This window comes from Scylla paramamosain, chromosome 18 (assembly GCF_035594125.1).
Source record: "Scylla paramamosain isolate STU-SP2022 chromosome 18, ASM3559412v1, whole genome shotgun sequence".
Lineage (NCBI taxonomy): Eukaryota > Metazoa > Arthropoda > Malacostraca > Decapoda > Portunidae > Scylla > Scylla paramamosain.
This window is the reverse complement of record NC_087168.1, coordinates 4,827,586-4,839,773: the sequence shown is the minus strand read 5'-3', so window position 1 is coordinate 4,839,773 and position 12,188 is coordinate 4,827,586. Positions and strand designations below refer to the sequence as shown.

Here is a 12,188-nt window from a genome sequence, read left to right as displayed (position 1 = left end):
GAGCAATAAAATAAGAAAAATTATTATATAGGACTGAAAATAAATATGTATAAGAGATTGAATGCAAGACAAGAGGATATAAGGAGTTAATCAATAAAATCCATTAGCTGAAATAGTTAGGCAGTTAACAAACGGCTAAGGGCAACTAAGGAATTAAGGCAGCTAGCCAGGCAGAGACATCTGATGAGATTTTTCATGTATACAAAACAAAGAATAGCTAGAGAATCAGTTGGCCTATTAATGACAGCTGATGGGGAATGAGTTGGTTCTCAAAAATACTTCAGGACAATACTATAGATGGTTATTTTTTTAATTTAAATCAAAAGGATTATAAGTAAAATCAGACAAAATTGTTATACTCATTTGTCTACTTTGCCATATTCTTTTCTCTTAACCAACTTGCTTTGTCCTACATCCTACTAATTCCTTCATTAAAAATGATAGTAGAAACAATAATGAAGCACTAACAGTGGAGTATACACTTACCAGAAAAATATGGTTTGTAATTCTGTAATATCTTCATATGACTGATATTTGTGTATAGTATTCATTTTATTTATTCATTACCATATTGTTGTTCCATAAACTGTGTGATAATATTGGTAATAATTTTGCTACCATAGGATATGTAAGCCACTGACTAAGGCTCTCACTTGCTGATGGTCTGCATATTCCCATCTTGTTTTGAAATGTGTGGCAAATTGATTAATTCCAACAAAGAACTTTTATCAGCATTAAGCGATTTTATACACATGGGCAACACTGTATAATCAGGTATAGGTTTTGACACCCCAGTGCATATTCCAGTAAAAATGATTGCCACAGAAGGTTTCTCCCTACCACCACACCTACAACCATAAAAAATCTAAACTAACAATGAATACTTGGTGCCACCATAAAAAAAAAAAAAGGGTTACTGTGTATCTGGCAAATCTAAACTAACAATGAATACTTGGTGCCACCATAAAAACAATGGGTTACTGTATATCTGGCACCACCATCAAGAACTGGATTACAGTGACAGATTTGCCTAAATAAACAAACGGCTTTGGGTTGGAAGTAGTCAAGACATAGCCTGTCACTCTCTGGATCAAGGGGGACCCCCCTACCAAGACATGGGTATGATTATGATTACTAATCAAAAAATCATAATCCATGGCTCTGATTACATAATCATAACCATATCATAATCAAAAGTAGATAACTCATGTAATCATAATCATATTTTCTTAATAATAATCAATGATTAAAATGAGATTATTGTGACTATTTCTTTCTAATTTCCATGAAGCACTTCACTTTCAAGTCCAAGTATGTTTTGAAAGCTTAGCACCATCTCATGTTTTACTTGCTTGTCTCCCATGATATACGAGTATCAGTCAAATGCACACAAAGCCTATACATGTTTCAGCAGACTTGAAATGCAGTACTGGTAAAAATTATTGCCACCAGGCTGGTGTGGGAGTGCACAGCCAAAGGGTTACATATGAAACATATTGTCTGTGTAATCACTGACATGTGTGTATCAATCGTGGAACTGTCTATCATTGTGTGTGAGTGATTGTGTGCATGTGTGTGTGTGTGTTTACCTAGTTGTGAAATACAGGACAAGGGCCACACTAGGCTCGTGCCATCCTGTCTCCATATCAACTTTTATCTAGATTTTCTTTAAATTTATGAATTGTCTTTGCACACACAGTCTCATCCTTAAGTTCATTCCACACTGTTATACTTCTGTGGGGGAAGCTATGTTTCTTGATGTCTCTTCTGCAAACACTCCTTTTCAATTTCCTTCCATGTCCTCTTGTGTTTCTTGTATCTGGTGTCATGAGGCCTTCTCTATCCAACTTTTCCATTCCTTCCAATATTCTGTATATTGCTATCAAATCACCTCTTTCCCTCCTTTTTTCTGGTGTAGTCAGGACCAATCTCTTCAACTTTTCATCATAACTATACTCCTTCAAGCTTGCAGGGATTTTAGTTGCAGCTCTCTGGATTCTTTCTAATTTTCTTGTATCCTTTTTCAGACTTGGTGACCACACTAATACTGCATACTCCAATCTTGGATATATCATTGTTGTTATCAGTTATCTTATCATATCTTCATTGATATAGGAGAATGCTATCTTAATAGTTCTCAGCAAATTATATGTTTCCCCTATAATTTCGTTTATGTGCTTCCCAAATGACAAATTATCAGCAATAATTACTCCTAGGTCTTTTTCTTCTTACCTTATAGAGATTTCCTCATTCCATAAGTAATAGTTGCCAACTGGTCTTCTCACACTTTTTCCAAACCTCATCACACTACATTTTTTAGCATTAAACTCCATGTTCCACCTCAATGACCATTCATTAATCTTAATTAAGTCCTGATTTAAAGCATTGCAGTCCTCTTCATTTGTTACTTTCCTCACAATCTTAGCGTCATCAGCGAAAAGGTTCATGTATCTTTCTACACCTGTCATGTCATTTACATAAACTGTGAACATGATAGGTGCAAGTATTGAACCTTGCGGGACACCACTTTATTACTGTTCTCCAGTTTGATCTGCTGCCTTTAATTACTGTCCTCATTTCTGTTTGTAAAAAAAAGTCAGTGATCCACCAAATCCTCCAATTTTTTCCATTTTCCATATTAGTCTTCTGTGCGGAACTTTATCAAATACTTTTCTCAGATCTAAGCATATGCAGTCAGCCCATCCATCTCTCTCTTGCACTATATCTATTACTCTTGAGTAGAAACTATCAAATTCATAACACAAGATCTTCCTTTTCTGAAGCCAAACTGTTTCTCTATTATCACCTTGTTGTCTTCTAGGCATTTCACCCACCTGTTCTTGATAACCTTTTCACAAATCTTCGCCACCACACCTGTGAGTGATACAGGTCTATAAGTTAATGGATCTTCTTTACTTCCGGTCTTGTGAATTGGGGTAATATCCGCCCGTTTCCAATCTATGGGTACTCTACTTTTCACCAGGGTAGTGATAATTATATTGTGCAGTGCTGAGACTAATTGTGAGCTACATTCTTTTAAAATCCAACTCGATACACCATCAGGACCCATTGCTTTCCTTACATCCAGGTCTTCCAACATATTCTTTACTTCTACTGATGTTTTAATCTCCTTCAGTTCACTCCCTTTTTCTAACGCTGTCCTTTCACCTCTGAAATCATTTTCCTTAGTAAACACAGAGTGTTAAACACTTCAGCTACCTCTTTTGGATCATCCACTGTCTCTTCTCCAGCTTTTACCATGCTTATTTTATCTTTACTCTTTAATTTTCTATTGATGAATTTATAAAATAATTTTGGTTGATCTTTACATTTCTCCACAATATTCTTTTCAAAATTTTTCTGCTCATTTCTTTGAGTTTTGACATTTGTTCCTCTTCCTTATAAAATTGTTCCACAGGTCCAGTCTCTTGTTCTTCTTCCACTTGTTCCACACTTTTTCTCTCTCCAATCTAGCTGTTGCACATCTGCTGTACCAATCCTTTTTGAAAAAGGTTCTCTATTGGTCTTTTGGGTACCATTTCTCTACTCCCTTATTATAAATGTCCAGGAAAGCTGTCCACTTTTCCTCTTTTGAATAACTGTGTTTCATTTCACTTCACTGAAATACTTCCTAAGTTGTCCAAAGTTAATCTTGCTGTAGTTTAGCCATTCTCTTCTGTGGTCCTCTTTCCTTATACTGAGGTTATTATCCATAACTGTGAACTGAATCAGCACATGATCACTTTTTCCTATTGGGTTTATGTATTTAAGGTCTTCTACTATTTCTTGTTCCTTAGTGAAAATTAGATCAAGCCTTGAAGGTGCTTCATTTCCCCTAAATCTTGTGTCATCTGTAACCCCTTGTGTCAGGAAATTTTCAATAGCCAGGTCTAGTAGCTTGTTCCCCCATGATGACATGATGACTCACTGCCTTCTGTGGTCCAATTCTCCCAAGATATCTCTTTAAAGTTAAAGTCTCCTATCAGGAGTATATCGTCATTTTCCTCAAGCAGCTCTGCCAATCATGTCTTTGTATCCTCAAGCATTTTCTTATATTCATCTTCTCTCCAAGAGTTGGAATATGGGGAAACATAAGTCACCACCACATTACGCTATCTTCCCATATACTGTCTTAAGCTTATTTTCAATACTTCTCCTCCTCCCCGTTTATTCTTTCTATTTCTCATCCAGAGGTTGTATTTTCCTTCATCGATATTTAATATATCCCCTTAACTTGCCAATTTAGTTTCAACGATTTCCATGATGTCCAGTTTCTCCTATTTTAAATAGTCTTCTAGTTCCAACACTGCCGACATTAGTCCATTTATGTTCATGTATGCTGCTTTTAGTCTGACCCTTCCACATTTACTTCCCTCCTGTACCACTTTCTCAACCTCATGTCCATGACCCTCCAAAAGAAGTTTCTTTTCTGCACCTCTAATAGTTTTCCATTTTTTTTTGATTTGCTTCTTTTCTTAGTTCATTTATAGTATCTCTCTCTTCTCTGGTTCTATCTTTTTATCCACACTTGTTTATATTCTTTCACCTTGGCCAGTTTCCAAGATTTACTTAGTGTTTCTTCAGCTGCCACTTGTGACCTAAACCTTATTTTTATAGGACGCTGTCCACCCTCAACATATCTACCAAATCTTAATTTCTTCGAAATTGAGATTTTTCTCCTCGTAATGTCTCCACTAATTTTTCCACACATCTATTTTCCTTCTTTTCTCTTTCAGTCCACTGAGGTGTACACTCTTCCTTCAGGCCAAATACCACAACAGTTTTTTTTTCTTATCCACAGTGTCTCTCACCAAGTTTTCTTTGTTTTATAACTTGAACAACTTTTTCTGTTAGCTTTATTTCGTTTGCCTTGGTTTGTTCCTCCACAATTTTCCTAAAATCGATCTTTTCTTCCTCTTGTTCTTTCTTCCAATTTTCCTGTTTTTCATTTAATTCTTCCATTTTGCCTTCACATTCCATTGCTTTCTTTTCATATAACATTAGTTTTTTTTTTTTTTTTTTTATGTAGATCATCGTATGCAACTTTCCACACCCCCTTCTCGGAGTTCAAAGTTTCAACCATCTTCTCCATCTTGTCAAATCTATCCTTCATTTCAGTTTCCAGTGTATTAATTCTCCTTCTCATCATTGCTTCCCCGACACTTCAGTCCTCTTCCCCAAATCCCAAGAAGTCTGTCTCTCCTTCGGGACAGTCCCTGTTGGTGTAAACAACATAGTGGGGACTGAAGTAGCCCCCTCTTCATTGCTCATTATAACAATTTAACTGCTTTCTACAAAACACTTTGGAGATGGGACGGCAACGAGCAAAACCAGTGTGAACTCTCACCTCTGTATTTCCACTAGGGCAGCTCTCAGCGATGTAGATGGTTGAATTTTTAAGAGCGCCTGTTTTGCGTTGACTTCTCTGTCCGCCATGACAGTGATATGTGTGTGTGTGTGTGTGTGTGTGTGTTGTAGTACTGTATCACCCAACACGTTTGTACATGCATATCCTGCTGGCTATGTAAGGCAAACAACACGTTAGTACATGCACACACTGTTGGCTTATTTAAGCAGACAGCTGAAAGACTCATCACTCCAATCCACTCCACTCCTCCTCAACAAGTACATCTCTAGATCATCACGGGGAAACCAATATTGGACCATTTCCATGGCAGCTCCAAGGCAGATCCTACTACTCAAGTGAAACTGAAATGCAAGCACAACACTGTAACAAGGTTGTTAGTGGTAACATTCAAAGGGCTTCAAATTTCCATACTCACATGGAGTAACATGTAATTGTATCATATTGTCACCTTCACAAACTACCTAATTTATTTTATCATCTGTTCAGGAAATAAAAAAAAAAAACTTTTTGTATTTTTTAATAATTCAGTTTATGTGAGTATAATTCCATAACAGAAGGACAAAAACTTTCATATCCCTTTTTTTTTTCACGTGGAAAAAACTTTGTCGAAAGAAAATGTAAGCAAACTGACTTAGGTGAATCTGTTTATAATGTTTACATAGAACTTAAGCATAATGTTAAAGCACCAGTACATCAAAATTACAAAATAGAATATGCAGACCTTATGATAAAGAAATTCATAAATTCAGACCTTCTAAAACAGAAACTCAAGGAAAATAACTGAAAACGTAATGAAATTCTTCTAAAAACATCATTTTCTTAAATCTTCTCACAAATGAGATTTAGTCATTATTCGTGAGGCAGTCAACTCGCAAAACTGGCTTCATGGATTTAGACAGAAGTTTCGATGAATTTTAGACCATTTAATCCACTGGTTCTTAACCAGTGCCTTCCTAGGGAGATGACAGTAATTCTCAGGGGAAGGACACGAGCCCTGGGAAAAAGTAAGATTTTTCTAATTATATTAAGCTGGCAGCACACTGGGAAAAATTTCTCTAACTGATGCTGGTTTTTGCTACTCATTCTGAAATCTGTCTTAAAAACAAACTGGTTTTAAATTCACACAGTGGGATGCCCAACAGCTGTCCATATATATATATATATATATATATATATATATATATATATATATATATATATATATATATATATATATATATATATATATATATATATATATATATATATATATATATATATATATATATATAAATTTTTTTTTATAACTATGACACTAAATACATTGGAAGCAGTAATATTGTGAATGTTGTTCATTCAAAGCTTTGGTAATTTCAGTCTTCCACCAAACTGGCGTGGCTGACTGGTAGGACTGCTGGCTATCTTTGGTGGTTTACGCCCCACCGCCGTATGTCTTCACCTCTCAGTTACTGCTATGTATGCAGAGTTACCAGGGGGGCAGGAGCGAAACATTCTCTCTCATTCATGGAGAGAGAGAGAGAGAGAGAGAGAGAGAGAGAGAGAGAGAGAGAGAGAGAGAGAGAGAGAGAGAGAGAGAGAGAGAGAGAGAGAGAGAGAGAGACAGAGAGAGAGAGAGAGAGCAGCTGATTTGATACAGACGAGGTCCCAGGTGGGCTATTATGACCCTGTTAGGTTTAGTTACTGGTTGGGTTAGGTTAGATCTTATCCAAATCATCACAGAAACTTTGCATGGGAATCACAATGAGAGCATTTTCAAAAATATTACATGGTTAGTTTAGGAGTTAAAGCATATGGATCCAGTCCATATGTGGGCACTAGTCTCTCATCTTTAAAGTTGGGGAAATCTCTTAAATCACCAGAAAAATGGGAGGATCATTTTTTTTTTTTTCACAGTAAGTTTCTTGTAGTGTTCCTAATGAGGCTTGCTGAATCTGATTCTATTGGGCAGACTTTACATTTTCCAAATCTGTTTTAAATTTAATTTTCTTTGCTTCCAGCTCCGAAACATACTGATCAGCCTCCTCTAAGTAACTCAATTAGTTCATCACTGATATTTTCAACATTCTTAAATGCCAACTCAACCTCTTCATAAATACCCTGTTGTACTACGACGGGTGCCTCATCACCGTGTGCTGTGGTGAAGAGGTTGCCCTTCCTGGTGAACTTGCCCTTGGCCACTGCCCTTTTCCTCTTCAGCGCCTCAATCTACTCGTCCTCACCCTTCATGGAACAACGTTGAAATGGTTCACAGTAAACTCGTGGTTTCGTTGTAATGTCATTTATTTCAACCTGTGAAGATCATCACAGTCAATGTGCATTCAAGTCAAAGCATAAACTGAGATATAAAGAAAGGACCCTCAACATCAAACCTGAAGCTTGTAATATATAGTCACATAATTTCACACTATTTTAATATGAATTCAATAAATCCAAACATATCACTCACGTTGTAACCTCCGAGAGTTTAGTGAGAAACGATAAGGGCCATGTTCACTACCCTCCACCAATCACTTGTAGGTCCTGCCAACATGATACAGTTCACTCTACTAACTTATACCTACATGGATAAAAGAAGTGGTCACTGACACTAAATAACACAAGGGCCATGCACACTACCCTCCACAAATCATGTGTAGGTCCTGGCAACACAATACAGTTTCCTATGCTAGCATGTACATGTATAAAAGTAATAATATGACACTAAAGAACATATCACATAACCCTTACTACAACAACCAGATACATTGCCCACACTTTCCCTCGTCACGCCTGCCCAGTGCTCAAGCCATCCGAACAGAAACCGGCCTGCTAGTCCAGCCCCGCGTGGCCACCTCTCCGCCCAACCAACAAGACAAATGCGCAGCGACACGCGTGATACACCACACACCAACCACCATTGTACATACAGATTATATAGTATACCACCAAGAACATGTATAAAAATAGATATACAGATAAAGGAACAGATATTACATACAATAGACACCAAATAGTTATGAAATAAAGATGTGCAGTTAAAAACAAAACATAGGTAGGGGAAGGTGCGGTAAGACGGACCCATGGGATGAGATGGAACCTCCCCCCATCTAATCTCAGGCAGAAAGGAAGAGGTTCAAAATTTAACGTCACGCAACAACGACGTCATTGCTGCCAGCAGTGCCAGTAATGCATGCTCAGTGCTCCTTGTGCTTCTGAGTGGAGGTTTGTTCTTTTACGTAGTGCTGATGTTATATGCGCAAGGTGAGACACTGCATGTTTTGTTTTGAAATAATTGTTATAAGAATTTACTACTTATGTCAGATATGCCCATGAGTGTATACATGACATATATGTGCCATAAATTTATAAAGAAAAACATGGATGCTTCGGTAAATGCTTCTACTTTACAGTGAATATTTACTTTTGGCGGTAAGATGGAACCTATGGGGTTCCATCTCACCCCTCACACTATTTATTTCACAAGCTCTACACATTCTTTTTTTTTTTCTTTTCTCCATAGATGCCTCGAAAATATGTACGAGTTAGTAGCAGAGGGGAATGGACTGAGGCAGCTATGGAAAGAGCAATAGCTGCAGTTAGAGGAAAACATGGGCTTGAAGAAAGCTTCAAAAAGAATTCAACGTGCCTAAGGGTACAGTCGGGCGCCGTGCCTGTGACAAGAATAAGACAGCAACTGGATCCACTAAGGCAAGGAACTGCTCAGCACACATCATAGTTTTAGGACTCCCTGAGTCTTTTTTTTTTTTTTTTTCATTAATTATGCATTTTTCTTGTAATTCTATCAGGCAAGCCTAATAAAAGGTTGTTGTTTAGTCTAGTGTCTTTCCATATTTAACATTTTATCGCTTTTTTTTTTTGTGTGTGAAATAAATTGTTTGTGACTCATTTTCCAGATGCTTGGCCCTATCAGGACTGTATTCAATGCTGCACAAGAGGCAGAGTTGGTGACTCACATTTTGTCAATGGAGGCTCGATTTTTCAAACTGACTACACGGGATGTTCGCTACATTGCCTTCCATGCAGCAAGGAGAAATAATGTGGACCACAAATTTAACAAAGAGGTGAGATATAGCCACAAAACAGGACTCTTTATTTCATGTCAGTTTACATCCCAATATGCTCCGAGTCGGAGTTGCAATTGCACAGCCTAAAGCATTATTTCTGTCTTTATCAGGTTGGACTGGCGGGTAAGGACTGGCTACTGGGATTCCATCGCCGTCATCCACAACTTGTAATTCGAACCCCAGAAGCAACTTCTGCTGCAAGAGCAAAATTATTCAACCCCAGAAACGATGGCAAGTTCTTTGACATTTCATCCTTAGCGCAAGCAGACCATTTTTTTTTTTTTTTTTCCTCCGCACAGGATTTTCAATGTCGATGAGACAAGTGTTAAAACGCTGCAAAATTCTAATTTTGCCACCACACTGTAGTCACCGAATGCAACCACTGGATGTTTCCTTTATGAAACTGTTGGATGCCTACTATGTGAAGGCTGTTGAAACATTGCTCACAAACAGTCCTGGTAGGCAGGTGACTGTCTACAAGCTAAGTGCATTATTCGGAGAGGCCTATCCACAGGCTGCTGTTCCAAATACAGCCATCAGTAGTTTTAGGAAAACGGGAATTTTTCCATTGAACAGCCAGGTTTTTGGCGAAGGTGACTATTTACCTGCCCACCCAACAGATATTCCATTCGAAGGTGAGCAAGAAGAGGAAGATCTAGACGAACCAGTTGCCCAGCCAATCATGGCCCTGGAGAATGAATCTGACTTGGAAGCTGTTGAGCCAGAAAATTCCAGTGTTTTGGTGCCAAAAGTTGCTCGGAGACTGTTCAAGCCAGGTAGTTCACCCCAGGACATAATTCTGAGAGGAGAAGGGTGGGTTTGTTGTGCTATTTGCAAACGCTGGGCTCATGAGCAATGAGCGGGGATAGATGATGATGAGGAAGAGGTTTTTGTGTGTGATTTGTGCCAGTAAGGATTTGCTACTTCATGTTCAGTTCGAGGGGCAAGATGAACCCCTGAAGTCCATCTTATCCCGCCATTTTGTTTTTGGTCCAATAAAACTTTTGATTTTGTAACATCTTGTGTCTCATTCTTTTCTTTCAAAAACCGTGACCCGGGTGTGGATTTCGAACACAACACTCCAAAGCACCACCACAAACCTTAAACCCCCAAAAAATTAAATAAATGTGGTTTCTAGACTCAATACTTTGTTAAGTATTCCGTCTTACCCCACCTTCCCCTAATCACCTCTTCCGTTAACTATCATCTCAGTGATGATACATATACTATTTACACAAAAATGAAAAAAAAATACTAAAAGGCACTCAAGAAGCTTAGTCAAAAATCACTGTGTAACAAGCCGTAGGCGTATTTACTGCCTTGAAAAAGAAAAAAAAAATCCCTTAAAAAAGTGAGAAGTACAAGTATTTACTGCCTTAAAATAATAAATAAATGAAATACATAAAAAAAAAATTAAAGTGGAGAAGCAGAGACAAAGGTCAGTGTGTGAACAAGCCGTATGAATGTTTACAAACTTGAAAATAAATAAATAAATAAATAATAATAATAATAGTAATAATAATAATAATAATAATAATAATAATAATAATAATAATAATAATAATAATAACAATAATAATGAAATAATAAGTAAGAGCCTTAAAACAAGACAATGAAGATGAGACAAAGATCACTGTGACAAGCCGTATAACAATTTACTGCACTGAAAAATTAAATAAAAAATATGCCTTAGAAACAAGAAAAATTAAGTAAAGAAGCTAAAGCAAAAAATAATAAAAATTTTAAAGTCTAAGAAAAAAAATGGAGAAGGTAAGAAAATTCACTGTGTGAGCAAGTCCTATGAGTATTTACTGCTTTGAAAGTAAAAAAAAAATAAAATAAAATAAAATAACAAATAAATAAATAAATAAATAAACAAAGACATGAAGAAGCCGAGACAGAAATCAGTGTCTGACAAGCCGTAAAAGTATTTACTGACTTGGATAAAGTATATATATATATATATATATATATATATATATATATATATATATATATATATATATATATATATATATATATATATATATATATATATATATATATATATATATATATATATATATATATATATATATATATATAAACACCGAGGAGATGCGGTGAGAGTCAAAAGTCAGTGTGTGAACAAGCCCTATGAATGTTTGCTGCCTTTTAAATAAAAGAATAAACAAAAGACTTAAAAAACAATGAAGAAGCTACGACAAAAACCACTGTGTGACAAGCGATGGAGTATTTACTGCCTTGAAGAAGAAGAAGAAGAAGAAGAAGAAGAAGAAGAAGAAACAAACAAAATCAGAGCAGCAAGCATGGAGGGCCAGGCCTCACGATGGGCTAGGCAGAGGCACGAATAGGCGCGCGCTAGGAGGGACGTGAGCAGAAGCCTCAGCAGAGGCATGGATACCAGGCTGGGAGCAGCCAGGACGCGAGACAGCATTATGGGAACAGTTGAGACGCAGCTCAAAGAGCCTTCAGGTGTCCAGCACAAGGAGATCCTGCCGTAGGACAAGGAAAAGATCTGGCGATAAATAGAGAAGACAGTGAAGAGGCTCAGATAAATCACTGTGACAACTCGTAGGAATCTTTACTGTATAGGAAAGTAAAAAGAAAAAAAAAATATGAATAAAACAAGTAAAGTGAAAAAAAAAAATACATTGAAAAAAATGAGACGAAAATCACTGTGACAAGCGGTAACAGCATCTACTACCTTAAAACAAAGTAACAAAATGCATAAAAAGTAGAGAAGCTGCCAAAAA

General features: G+C 36.9%; 2 long non-coding RNA genes across 4 annotated transcripts; one reads left to right on the top strand and one right to left on the bottom strand.

Annotated features, from left to right (window-relative positions):
• On the bottom strand, positions 1-8,231 carry LOC135109047 (uncharacterized). 2 transcript variants are annotated; one of them, XR_010272558.1, is made up of 4 exons: positions 8,096-8,231; positions 7,815-7,888; positions 7,465-7,657; positions 1-6,362 (listed from the first exon to the last, which is right to left on the bottom strand). It is a non-coding gene; the product is annotated as an uncharacterized LOC135109047 (long non-coding RNA). The 2 variants fall into 2 exon arrangements; XR_010272557.1 differs by lacking the exon at positions 1-6,362 and having other exon boundaries at positions 6,885-7,657; positions 8,096-8,229.
• Positions 8,232-8,412: 181 nt separating this feature from the next.
• LOC135109048 (uncharacterized) lies at positions 8,413-10,448 on the top strand. Of its 2 annotated transcripts, none has more exons than XR_010272560.1 (4): positions 8,413-8,608; positions 8,868-9,055; positions 9,262-9,429; positions 9,543-10,448. It is a non-coding gene; the product is annotated as an uncharacterized LOC135109048 (long non-coding RNA). The 2 variants fall into 2 exon arrangements; XR_010272559.1 differs by having other exon boundaries at positions 8,416-8,569.
• Positions 10,449-12,188: the final 1,740 nt, after the last annotated feature.